Source organism: Triticum aestivum, chromosome 7A (assembly GCF_018294505.1).
Source record: "Triticum aestivum cultivar Chinese Spring chromosome 7A, IWGSC CS RefSeq v2.1, whole genome shotgun sequence".
NCBI classification, from domain to species: Eukaryota; Viridiplantae; Streptophyta; class Magnoliopsida; order Poales; family Poaceae; genus Triticum; species Triticum aestivum.
In genome coordinates this window covers 690,741,084-690,751,745 of record NC_057812.1, presented here as the reverse complement: position 1 = coordinate 690,751,745, position 10,662 = coordinate 690,741,084, and the positions used below count along the sequence as shown (strand labels likewise).

The following is a 10,662-nucleotide window of genomic DNA, read 5'->3' as shown; positions in this document are numbered from 1 at the left end:
CTACATGGTCACCTTTTTTTTGCACCTAAACTCGATTTATTCATTCAACAATGTTCATACGGATACAAATGGCGTCCAAGATCAAAACCAAAAGTATATTTAGTAAGGCTATGTGCCTTGACATTTGTAGTACGTCCTTCAAAGATGAAGGTACAATTCTAAGACTCAACGGCAGTAGATCTGGTTTCCTTAATGATGCTTGCATATGTTCCTACAATGTCTCTCCCAATATCATGAATCACTCCCTGGCAATCTGAGGCCACCTCCACATGTGATAATAGTAAGTGTTGTGCTATATCTAAAGCCTCCCCACATGCAAGTGCCTGTAGGGTGGTCGCATCTGTGATGCCTGTGTTTTAAATAACTGGAGGACCAAGAAACATATCCGTTGAGTCTATGCAAACAGAAAGAGCCTTCGTTTGAACTCCTCGAGACTACACCATCAACTCGATTTTTAGCAACGCCGGCCGCTGGAGGGATCCATCTTTGGGGTGGCTGTCTAGTGGTTGAGGCCGTCTGCACTCTAGTAGGTTTACAATCAGCAAGCTCTCTGATGTAACTCCACACAAAACTGTGTGTTGCATGGGGGCTTTGAAAACTCTGTTCGTAAAGAGCTTTGCGGCCAGAGTGGCAGATTGCCCATAGTGTTGCATGGGAGCTCCTACACAACGTTGGCGGCGCCGCGGAACACGCCGACCCTCATGCAAAACCCCTCTTGGGCCGACCCAACAAACGTGTTCGTTCATTCATTGCTTTCGCCCGATCGCAACCCATGTTCCTTCGCTAGGTCTGTATAGCCAAGTCAGTTGTTGATTAGTCAAACCACTTGACCGTTGACTTTTTGAAACTAGATATAATTTTTTCATCAATTTGAAAATAGTTCACAAAATTGGAAAATTTTCATTGATTTTTAAAAGAGTCCATCGATTTCGAAAAAAGTTCATCAATTTTGAATTTTTTTATTCAAATTCGAAAAAAGTTTATCAAAATTTGAAGAAGTTCATCAAATTTGAAAAAAAATCCACGCATTTAAGAAAAAGGAAAAACCGAATAAAACAGTTCGAAACCTGAGTAGTGAACCGGAAAAACCCGGTTTGGGAAGCTTCCCGAAACTGGGGCTTATAGAAACTGAAAACAAAGAGAATAAAAAGGAAGAAAAGAAGAACGAATTAAAAAGGATTGCGATGGTCTAGTGGTTACTGCAGTCTCTTCGAAGGAAGAGGTTGTGTGTTTGGACCCATTTTTTGAAACTTTAACAGAAAAAAGGAAGGCAAACTAGGCCGGCCCAAAGTGACACGTGTGTGAGCGCCCGTTTGCGAAAATAATAGAAACGGGCGCCTGAAATGGCGAATAGGGGTTGCCGTGTTGCATGGGGTTCACCTTTTTTTTTTGAGAATCCACATGGGGTATGAAGGAAAACACAAAACAGCTTAATGGGCCGGCCTGGTTCGCTCGCTCCTGTGCTTATCAGTGCCTAATCTCTATTTCTAATGGAGTAGTTGGTAGTCTTCGCCGGTCAATTTTTGTCCCACCACTTTCGTCCGGTTTTTTTTCGTAGGTTAACCGTCGTAGATTTTTTTCGGTCCCCTCGCACCTAAGAAAAAAAAAACGACCGACAACCCATCACACGAACCAGGGAGTGAAGCCCCCTCGCACAAACGAGGCTGCTCTCCCTCCGCAAACCCTAGCCGCCGCACAAGGGAAGAGACGAGGGACAGCAGGATGCACGCTGCGCCGAGACGTGTCCGCCGCCGGCCTCTCCGCACCCCATTCACCACCTCCTCCGGTCCTCGCCTACAGCTGCTCCTCCGCGACGGCAGCAGCCCTCCAGGTGCCGCGCGCCTGCTTTGCATGCGCCGCCGCCAGCCCACGCACGCCGGTCAAGGCCTTGCCCCAGGCCATGGTTGGGCGCCGTTATCACTCATCTCCTCTCTGTGGCACCATCTCTCTCAGATCCAGGCTGCTCAACACTGTCGAACCCCAACCAGAGCGCCCGTGCCTCACTGTCCTTGTGCGTCGTGACACTGTTTTCACCCCTAGCCTAGGCCACGCGGGCTGACAATCGTCGCCGCCATCCTCACAAGCCGAGCCAGGTTGAAGGATGGCCGTCCGCCAGCTGCGAGATCCATCCACCCAGTTTTGCATCCATCAAGCACCAGCCACCAGGTAGTAGGGATTTCTCCTTTGATTTAGCTGGAGATGCCGCTGCTGTTTGTTTGCCTCATTTTCTTCGGCCGGCGCCGACCTGCTCGACTAGACCCCTGATTTTTATTTTGTTTTTGCAGTGATCTGCGATGAGGCGTGGTACGACTCCTTCAGCATGTTGGGAGACTCGGCCGGCTCCAAGGACGACAACGATTACTCCGGCGTCAGTGGAGGTATTCTGCTCGCCCGGTTTCTCATGCCCTGCAGTGCAGTTTCAGGCTCACAGTGTACTCAGCATCAGATGCTCCCCATCCGTGTAAATCCAGATCCTCTCCCCGTCTCCCGGAAGACGTCGCTGGCGGTACAAACGCGTTGCCGTGCAAGGACGCGATGTGCTTGGTGGACGCAGAGGCATGCCAGGGTGACTCCTCCGACCCTCGGTGAAAAGCGAAGATCCGGATGCTGATGCTCCTGTTGTTGTTGGTAGCCTGAAAGAACGGCAGACCGCGGCGTCGTGCTCGCCTCGGCCTTTCCCGGGCTTGGTCCCGAGCTACAAGGTCCATAGGATGTCGGTCACTAGGTTCCCCGCACCACCCGAGGAAGAAATCGGTCATCGTCAGGCTCTCCTTCCGGAGGAGATCGTACGAGGGCGATGAAATGACCGAAATGAGTGAGTCAACAAAAGCACTTTCATCTACTTATCCAGCAGTACCATTTAAATTGTTCATCAGCATTTCGTTTATGCTTTGCTGACAAAACTGACGATAAATTCAGCTGGCTCGGCGAAGTACCTGTACCCGCCGAGAGCGGGCCTGAGGCTGCCGTATTCGACCGACGAGAAACCGTCGGAAGGCTGCTGGTCGGTCCTCGAGCCGTCGGTGTTCAGAGTCAGAGGGGGGAAGGCTTCTTCAAGTAAGAAGCAATGTTACTGAGACTCCTGATATTCATTCATCCACTGTGTATTTCTTCTATCAGGATGCCTGACTGAATCTTTCGAAATTGATTGCAGAGACAACAGGAAATCCCTAGCCCCAAACTACTCCCCCTACACCCCGATTGAAGCAGACATGTTTGCCCGCGCAAGGAAGGTGTGCCACATTGCGCTCCCGTCGCTGAATCCCCATGACTCCTTCCATTCGCTTCTCATTGTGAGCGTTCAGGTAATTTTCTCATGTTTCTTCACCTACTTAACCAAGTAGTGTTGATTGCTTAGTACATTTTTTTGAGAAAAATGATTTGTTACTCTGAGCTTAAGAGGTTATTAAATGATCTGTACAGTTGCCTACCTATCCCACTACCATGTTCGATGAGAACGACAGCGACGGTGTAAGCTGTTGGGGAACGTAGCAAAAATTCAAAATTTTCCTACGTGTCACCAAGATCTATCTATGGAGAGACCAGCAACGAGTAGAAAGAGAGTGCATCTACATACCCTTGTAGATCGCTAAGCGGAAGCGTTCAAGTGAACGGGGTTGATGGAGTCGTACTCGTCGTGATTCAAATCACCGATGATCCTAGTGCCGAACGGACGGCACCTCCGCGTTCAACACACGTACAGCCCGGTGACGTCTCCCACGCCTTGATCCAGCAAGGAGAGAGGGAGAGGTTGAGGAAGAATCCATCCAACAGCAGCACAACGGCGTGGTGGTGGTGGAGGAGCGTGGCAATCCAGCAGGGCTTCGCCAAGCACCATGGGAGAGGAGGAGTAGGAAGAGAGGTAGGGCTGTGCCAGAACTTCGTGTGTAGCTCCCATGCGCCTCCCCACTATATATAGGGGTGGAGGGGCTGGTTTCTTGCCCTCCAAGTCCATTGGGGCGTTGGCCAAGGTGGGAGGAAAGAAATCTCATTATTTCCTTCCCCACCGATTGTTATCCCCCCTTTTTAGGGATCTTGGTCTTATCCCTTCGGGATATGATCTTATTCCTTCTAAGGGGGGATCTTGGTGCGCCTTGACCAGGGGTGTGGGGCCTTGCCCCCACTACCCACGTCCATTTGGGTCCCCCCATGCAGGTGGGCCCCACTCCGGAACCTTCTAGAACCTTCCCGGTACAATACCGAAAAATCCCGAACATTTTCCGGTGGCCAAAATAGGATTTCCCATATATAAATCTTTACCTCCGGACCATTCCGGAACTCCTCGTGACGTCCGGGATCTCATCCGGGACTCCGAACAACATTCGATAACCACATACAAACTTCCTTTATAACCCTAGCGTCATCGAACCTTAAGTGTGTAGACCCTACGGGTTCGGGAGACATGTAGACATGACCGAGACGTTCTCCGGTCAATAACCAACAGCGGGATCTGGATACCCATGATGGCTCCCACATGTTCCACGATGATCTCATCGGATGAACCACGATGTCAAGGACTTAATCAATCCCGTATTCAATTCCCTTTGTCTATCGGTATGTTACTTGCCCGAGATTCGATCGTCGGTATCCAATACCTTGTTCAATCTCGTTACCGGCAAGTCACTTTACTCGTTCCGTAACACATCATCCCGTGATCAACTCCTTGGTCACATTGCGCATATGATGATGTCCTACCGAGTGGGCCCAGAGATACCTCTCCGTTTACACGGAGTGACAAATCCCAGTCTCGATCCGCATAAAACAATAGATACTTTCAGAGATACCTGTAGTGCACCTTTATAGTCACCCAGTTACGTTGTGACGTTTGATACACCCAAAGCACTCCTACGGTATCCAGGAGTTACACGCTCTCATGGTCGAAGGAAGAGATACTTGACATTGGCAAAGCTCTAGCAAATGAACTACACGATCTTTTGTGCTAGTCTTAGGATTGGGTCTTGTCCATCACATCATTCTCCTAATGATGTGATCCCGTTATCAACGACATCCAATGTCCACAGCCAGGAAACCATGACTATCTGTTGATCACAACGAGCTAGTCAACTAGAGGCTCACTAGGGACATATTGTGGTCTATGTATTCACATGTGTATTACGATTTCCGGATAATACAGTTATAGCATGAATAAAAGACAATTATCATGAACAAGGAAATATAATAATAATACTTTTATTATTGCCTCTAGGGCATATTTCCAACAGTCCGGTCCTGTATTTGAAGATATTCAACAGCTTCGACAAGGAGATTTCTCTTCGGCTCAAGGACAGCATCAAGGTAAGCCAAATTAATTGCATTTCCATGGCATCATAATATAACCCATTTTGAGTACGCCTGAACAAATTTCTGATGAGTTCATGGTTATGCAGAGTGTGATGAATGAGGAAACGAAGAAGGTCAAGGGGTTCCCGGGGGACAACAACGTGCCCTACACAGAGAGGCTGAAAATCCTGGCCGGCAGCTCAGCACCCTGAAGACCTTCAGAAGCCGGTGTTGTCTAGATCCTAGCACAAGTTCTACAAGGTAGTAACCAGTTATACATGCTTCCTCACACATCTCCATCAACCCACATTTGCTCAAATTCCTAAGTTCTTGATGCACCCCAGTCCTGACTAAAACATCTGCATCTGTTCATTGTGATGTAGGGATCCATCGTCATCGTCGTTCATTGATTCAGATCCATTGTGCCATTGGAATGACTTGGATTCTGCCGTTGTCACCAGCCCGAGGTTCAGATCCTAGACCTTGGCTACTCAGCTAGAAGCTATGTCAGACCAACTTCATTTAGTTCTTGAGATTTTTTGTGGCTTTGGATTTATAGTCTACGAGCAATGCTCATGCTTCTGTGATTCCTTCCAGCTCTAAAATACATGTATGCTTTTCTCTATGATGTACTACTAAACTATATGTGGCCATCATATTTTAGATAAATGATGATGTGGTAATGCACGTGTGGTTCAGTAAATCCTCACTATCAGTGGCAAATCTACAGAGAAAATGGAGGGTGGGTTGGATGCCTATTTCATGCGAATATATGTTGTGTTGGGCTCACAAATAGCTGAATTGGGCCTTTAAACTAGTAGTAAAAACTAATTTTGCAAAGCTGGAGGGGGGGCTTAAGCCTGTTAAAGCCCCCCTAGTAAATTCGCCACTGCTCACTATCATGTGTTGTGGCGTCCGTGTTGTTTTTAGAGCTTGAAGCAAGCAGAACACTGAATATATCTTTAGGGTGGAAGATATATTCAAAGTCGTCTCTTGTACTAATGTTCAGGGCAATGGGCGCTTGATATTTTAGGGCGGAAGGCTGAAGCAAAGAAAGCTGCGACTCTTTAGTATATTTTTAGATTTGCGGCTCTTTGAGCTGTGCTACATTTGATTCGAGATCCGGATGAGGTCGGTTAAATTAGGATTAAAGTCTGCACAATAACTAGGAACAGCGAACAAGCAAGGCTATTCAGATGAAGTCTGCACTTAGGGCACCCCAGGTGTTTTTTTTGCGCCGGCGCCGAAAAATCGGCCCAGTCGCGCCCCCAGGAGCCCGATTTTCGCGGGCTTGGACCGAAAACAGCGCCAGCGGACTCAGGCCGAACCCGGCGCGCCCGGGGGCGCCCGGGTGAACTGTTTTGGTGCGAAACAGCCGCGGGCCCGCTGCGTCAGCGACACGGCTCTCTTCTCGCCCCTTCGTCGTCCTCATGACCTTGTTTCCCGCGGCGAATCAATGCCAAAGCTGCCGCGCTGTCGCGCCGGTCAGCCTGCGCCATTGATGCCTCACGGGCGGCGCAGTGAAGACCGGATGACGCGCGTCCCTCGCCCTCCCTCGCCCGCCACGCGTACTCACGGCGGCTAGCGCACGGGCGGCGCCTCGGCCTATATAAGACGCGCCCCAGCGCACTCGGCGACTCGCACTCTCTCGCCGTCGTCGTTCCTCCCTCTCCTCTCTCTCGCTGTCTCCAGTTCATCACACCCATGGCCGAGTGCTTCCCAGGCGACGGCGCGGCGGCGAACGGCTTCGGCCGCCACCATCTACACGAGAACGAGGCTCGCCTCCTTTTCGAGGCCGAGTACCCGGTCCTGCCAGACATGCGGGTGCCCGGGGCGTGGAGGATCAGCGCCGGCAGCGTGCCGGTGCCCCCGGTACCCACCGGCGCGGCGCGGCGTGCGGAGATCGCAAGCATCCGCTCGTCCCTGCTGCGTGCGGTGAGGGAGGGGCCACAGTATGTCCCCGACAGCCCGCTCTGGGAGCCTTATTTCCGCCGCCGTCACGCCGAGCAGCTCAAGGCCACCAACGGCGTCGAGCCCTCCGGCAGGCTCAACGCCGTCGGCCAACGTCGGTGGTGGGGCGTGCCCGGGCGCATGTTGGAGGCCGTCCTCGAGTACATCAAGGGCGGCAACACGCCGCGCCTCGAGTACCCCGCTCCCCCATCCTTCCCACGCCACCGGGGAAGCTCCTGGACCCCGAGGCGCATGGAGACCGGGGGGTCCTCCTCCTCGTCCGGCGGCTCCCCCTGCCTCCACCTCCGCCCCGTCAAGCCGGAGCCCCAGGGCACGCCTGTCAGCGCGCGCACCCGCAGCTCCGGCGTCCGTATCGGCGACAACGCCTCCCCCACCGGCCGCTTCGTCCTCGTCGAGCCCAAGCCGGAGCCCGGCCTTCCCGCGGAGTACGAGGAGATAGCCCGGCGTGGCTTCTCCGATGAGGACGCCCTGCGGTGGGCGCGGGACGATTACCTCCGCGACGAGATGGTCCGGCAGCGCCGGGCCCTGGAGGAGATCGCCGCCCGCAAGCGTGGGCGCGAGGACGAGCACGGCGTCGTGGTCCTCGACAGCGACGACGACGACGCCGCCCCCGGACCGTCCAACCCGCCGCGCCAACCGGGGGAGGGATGCAGCAGGGACGACGGAGGCATCGGCGGGGGCGGCGACGACGACGACGGCGGTGACTACACGCGGTTCTACAGCCTCCTCGGCATGTAGAACCGCGTGGGCGGGCGGCGAGGCGGGCGGCGAGGGAGACGGCGGTGGTAGCCCGCGATAGTTTTTCCTTTTTTGTAAAATATGTTTAAATTTGAACGAACTCGAACGTGTTTGCGTTGTGTTTGCGTCGAATTTAAACATTTAAAAAACCCGTGGGGGGGCGCGACTGGGGGGCATCACGCCCCCCGTGCGCGGTTTAGCGCCGGTGCGCCCCCAGGGGCGATTTTTTGGCCCTCCTGGGGGGCCAACGGCTAGAGATGCCCTTAATACTATAGGTTTCCTTTTGGGCTCCTGTACAGCTTCGCTAGCATCATAAATTAATTGTGGGATATAATGCACAGTAGTAGCTTCTTCTGTTTATTGTGGAAATCTTCTTAGTTTATAGGTTTCCTTTTCATCTCTTGTACTAATGTGTAGGTATGACATGGTGCTTTTTTTAATCTCTTGCGGATGTCAATATTTTTTCTACAGTTACATATATACAACTGAATCACAAAGGATTTTATTTTTGATTAGGTACACCATAGAATAGTCTCACATCTTGGTTTATTTATTACCCTGTTTAAATATCAACCAACATGCTTGTCAAAATTATAATTTGTTATCTGCTTGCCTCAAGGCAATATTCTCCCAAGATATCTCTCTCTCTCTCTCTCTGTGTGTGTGTGTACTTGGACAGAAACACTCCCATACCCGAGGTCTCAGTTAATGTACTGCTGTTGAATTCTTCTGTCACTTTTGATACAAAGCTATAGCTATACTTTCATTTGCCAAGAAGATAAAATAGGTTAAATACTGTGATTTAGTTACTTTCAGATTTTGGTATCTTTTGAGAAGTGCTCCACAAATATGAACGAAAGGAGCTTGTATTTGAGGTAATAGTCTAGGAAGTTTTATTTAAGATATCATCCGTGTCAACGAAAAATAGTCCGGCCCAACCAATGGATGGATGGGGATGAAACTCTAGACCAACACCCACCCATGGATGGATGGGGATGGGGCGACGACCGCGGAGGCAGCGGCCTTCTCTTGGTGCTTGCTGATGTGGTGGACATTGACGTCGGTGAAGGGTTGCAGCACGTAGACATCAAAGGTACTGACGCCCTCCATGCTCCTCCCCTCGCCTCCCCTCCCCTCAGCTCATCTTCTTCTTCTGGATTTTTTGATTTGATCCGTGTGGTTGGTTTCTGCAGGCTGCGGGTGTGACGGAGGAGCACCATGGCGGGCGTGCAGGCCATGGCTCGCTATGGAAGGCCCTTCCCTTCCCTCTCTCTATTCGGGCCATGCTCAGGCAGTCTTTTCTCTTCTCTTCCCGCAAAAAAAGTCTTTTCTCTTCATGATCTGAACATGTTGGAGGCCATTATTTCTCCTCTGCCATAGTTTGCTGCTGCTGCCATGTTAACTGAGAGTTGGTAGCCAATATCAAGTGATTTGGATTTTTTTTTGATTTGAACCGTAAATGTGATGATTTATCACAATTGTCATATGATCACAATTTCTCCTCTGCCATTATTCATGCCTTTGTTAATACTTGCTTACTTCTGAAACCAGGTATCTGAATTTGAGGTGATCGTTTTCTTGCTTACTTCTGAATCCCGGTATCTGATTTTGAGGTGATGGTTCTCCATATTACATTGCTATGTTAATCCCTTACCTTAGCTGTTACTCTTCCCTTTGTCAGGTTCTATTTTAACATTCGTTATTCTTTGGGGGATTTTTTATGGATTAATCCAGTTCCAACTGTTAATCTAGACATTGAGTTGAGAGATGCAATATTCATCAACATGTTTATAGGCTTGTTGGTAGCAGAATCTGCATAGAATTGTAAAAAAAATATCTTGTATAAAGACTTAGCTATGGTGCTTGGCACATATTTTTTTTATTTTTGCTTCAGAAGGAGTTGTGCAAGATGTCAACATTATTGCGAAGATGAAAAACTTCTACCGAAGGCTAAAAGCTTTATAGTTTTGGGATTCACCGGATGGCTTCCATGAAACATCATCTTTTCTTGAGGTATCCAATGTTTCATATCTGTACCTGCTACTGCAGTTTCTTAAGAGATATATACATATCAGTTTCATCAGAAAAAATAGGCATGCTTGCTTTGTAAAGGACAGTGACATTTGCCTGATGTTATCTGGTAACCCTTAAAAGGAGGGAAACACCTGTTGTAGCTTTTGTTCATTGACCATTTTTGCTCCTCAAATCCGCTGAAGCTGAATAAAGTATCTTATTCAAGATTTCCTTGCTCCAGTAGATCTGAAAGTAGTAGTTTAAGACCTTCATGTCTGTAGCAGTGTTGACGCCATTGATATATTATGGGAACTGCTTTGAGCAAAAATAATCTAAGTGATATATCTTTCGTATCATCTTGTTACAAAGAAGAGAATGGAGTGGCGACGGTTATAGCAGGAGCAGGGCAGCCACAGCTTCTCCTTATTACAAAAACTTTCAGAAACGAAGGGAAGATAACCTATAAAGCGAGGACAAAATATTTCTGGTCAGGGACTACCAAAAATTAAATACGTGCCATCTGCTTCGATTCTGGTAGATGCCTCTCTTTCTTCTATCATTTATTGTTGCTTTGTTTCAACTTTCTTCTGTAGATTTTATAGCACGCAAGTTTTGGTGTCCCAAAGTTGGTTTCAAAAACTTCAGATCCACAAGATTGAT

The 10,662-nt window shown here is 49.5% G+C and overlaps 1 long non-coding RNA gene and 1 pseudogene across 1 annotated transcript; both read left to right on the top strand.

The window, feature by feature from the left end:
* The first annotated feature begins 2,570 nt into the window (after window positions 1-2,570).
* Window positions 2,571-3,593, top strand: LOC123154809 (uncharacterized; annotated as a pseudogene).
* A 1,634-nt stretch (window positions 3,594-5,227) lies between these two features.
* Window positions 5,228-5,967, top strand: LOC123154810 (uncharacterized). Its single transcript, XR_006477067.1, has 3 exons — window positions 5,228-5,295; window positions 5,388-5,541; window positions 5,664-5,967. It is a non-coding gene; the product is annotated as an uncharacterized lncRNA (long non-coding RNA).
* Window positions 5,968-10,662: the final 4,695 nt, after the last annotated feature.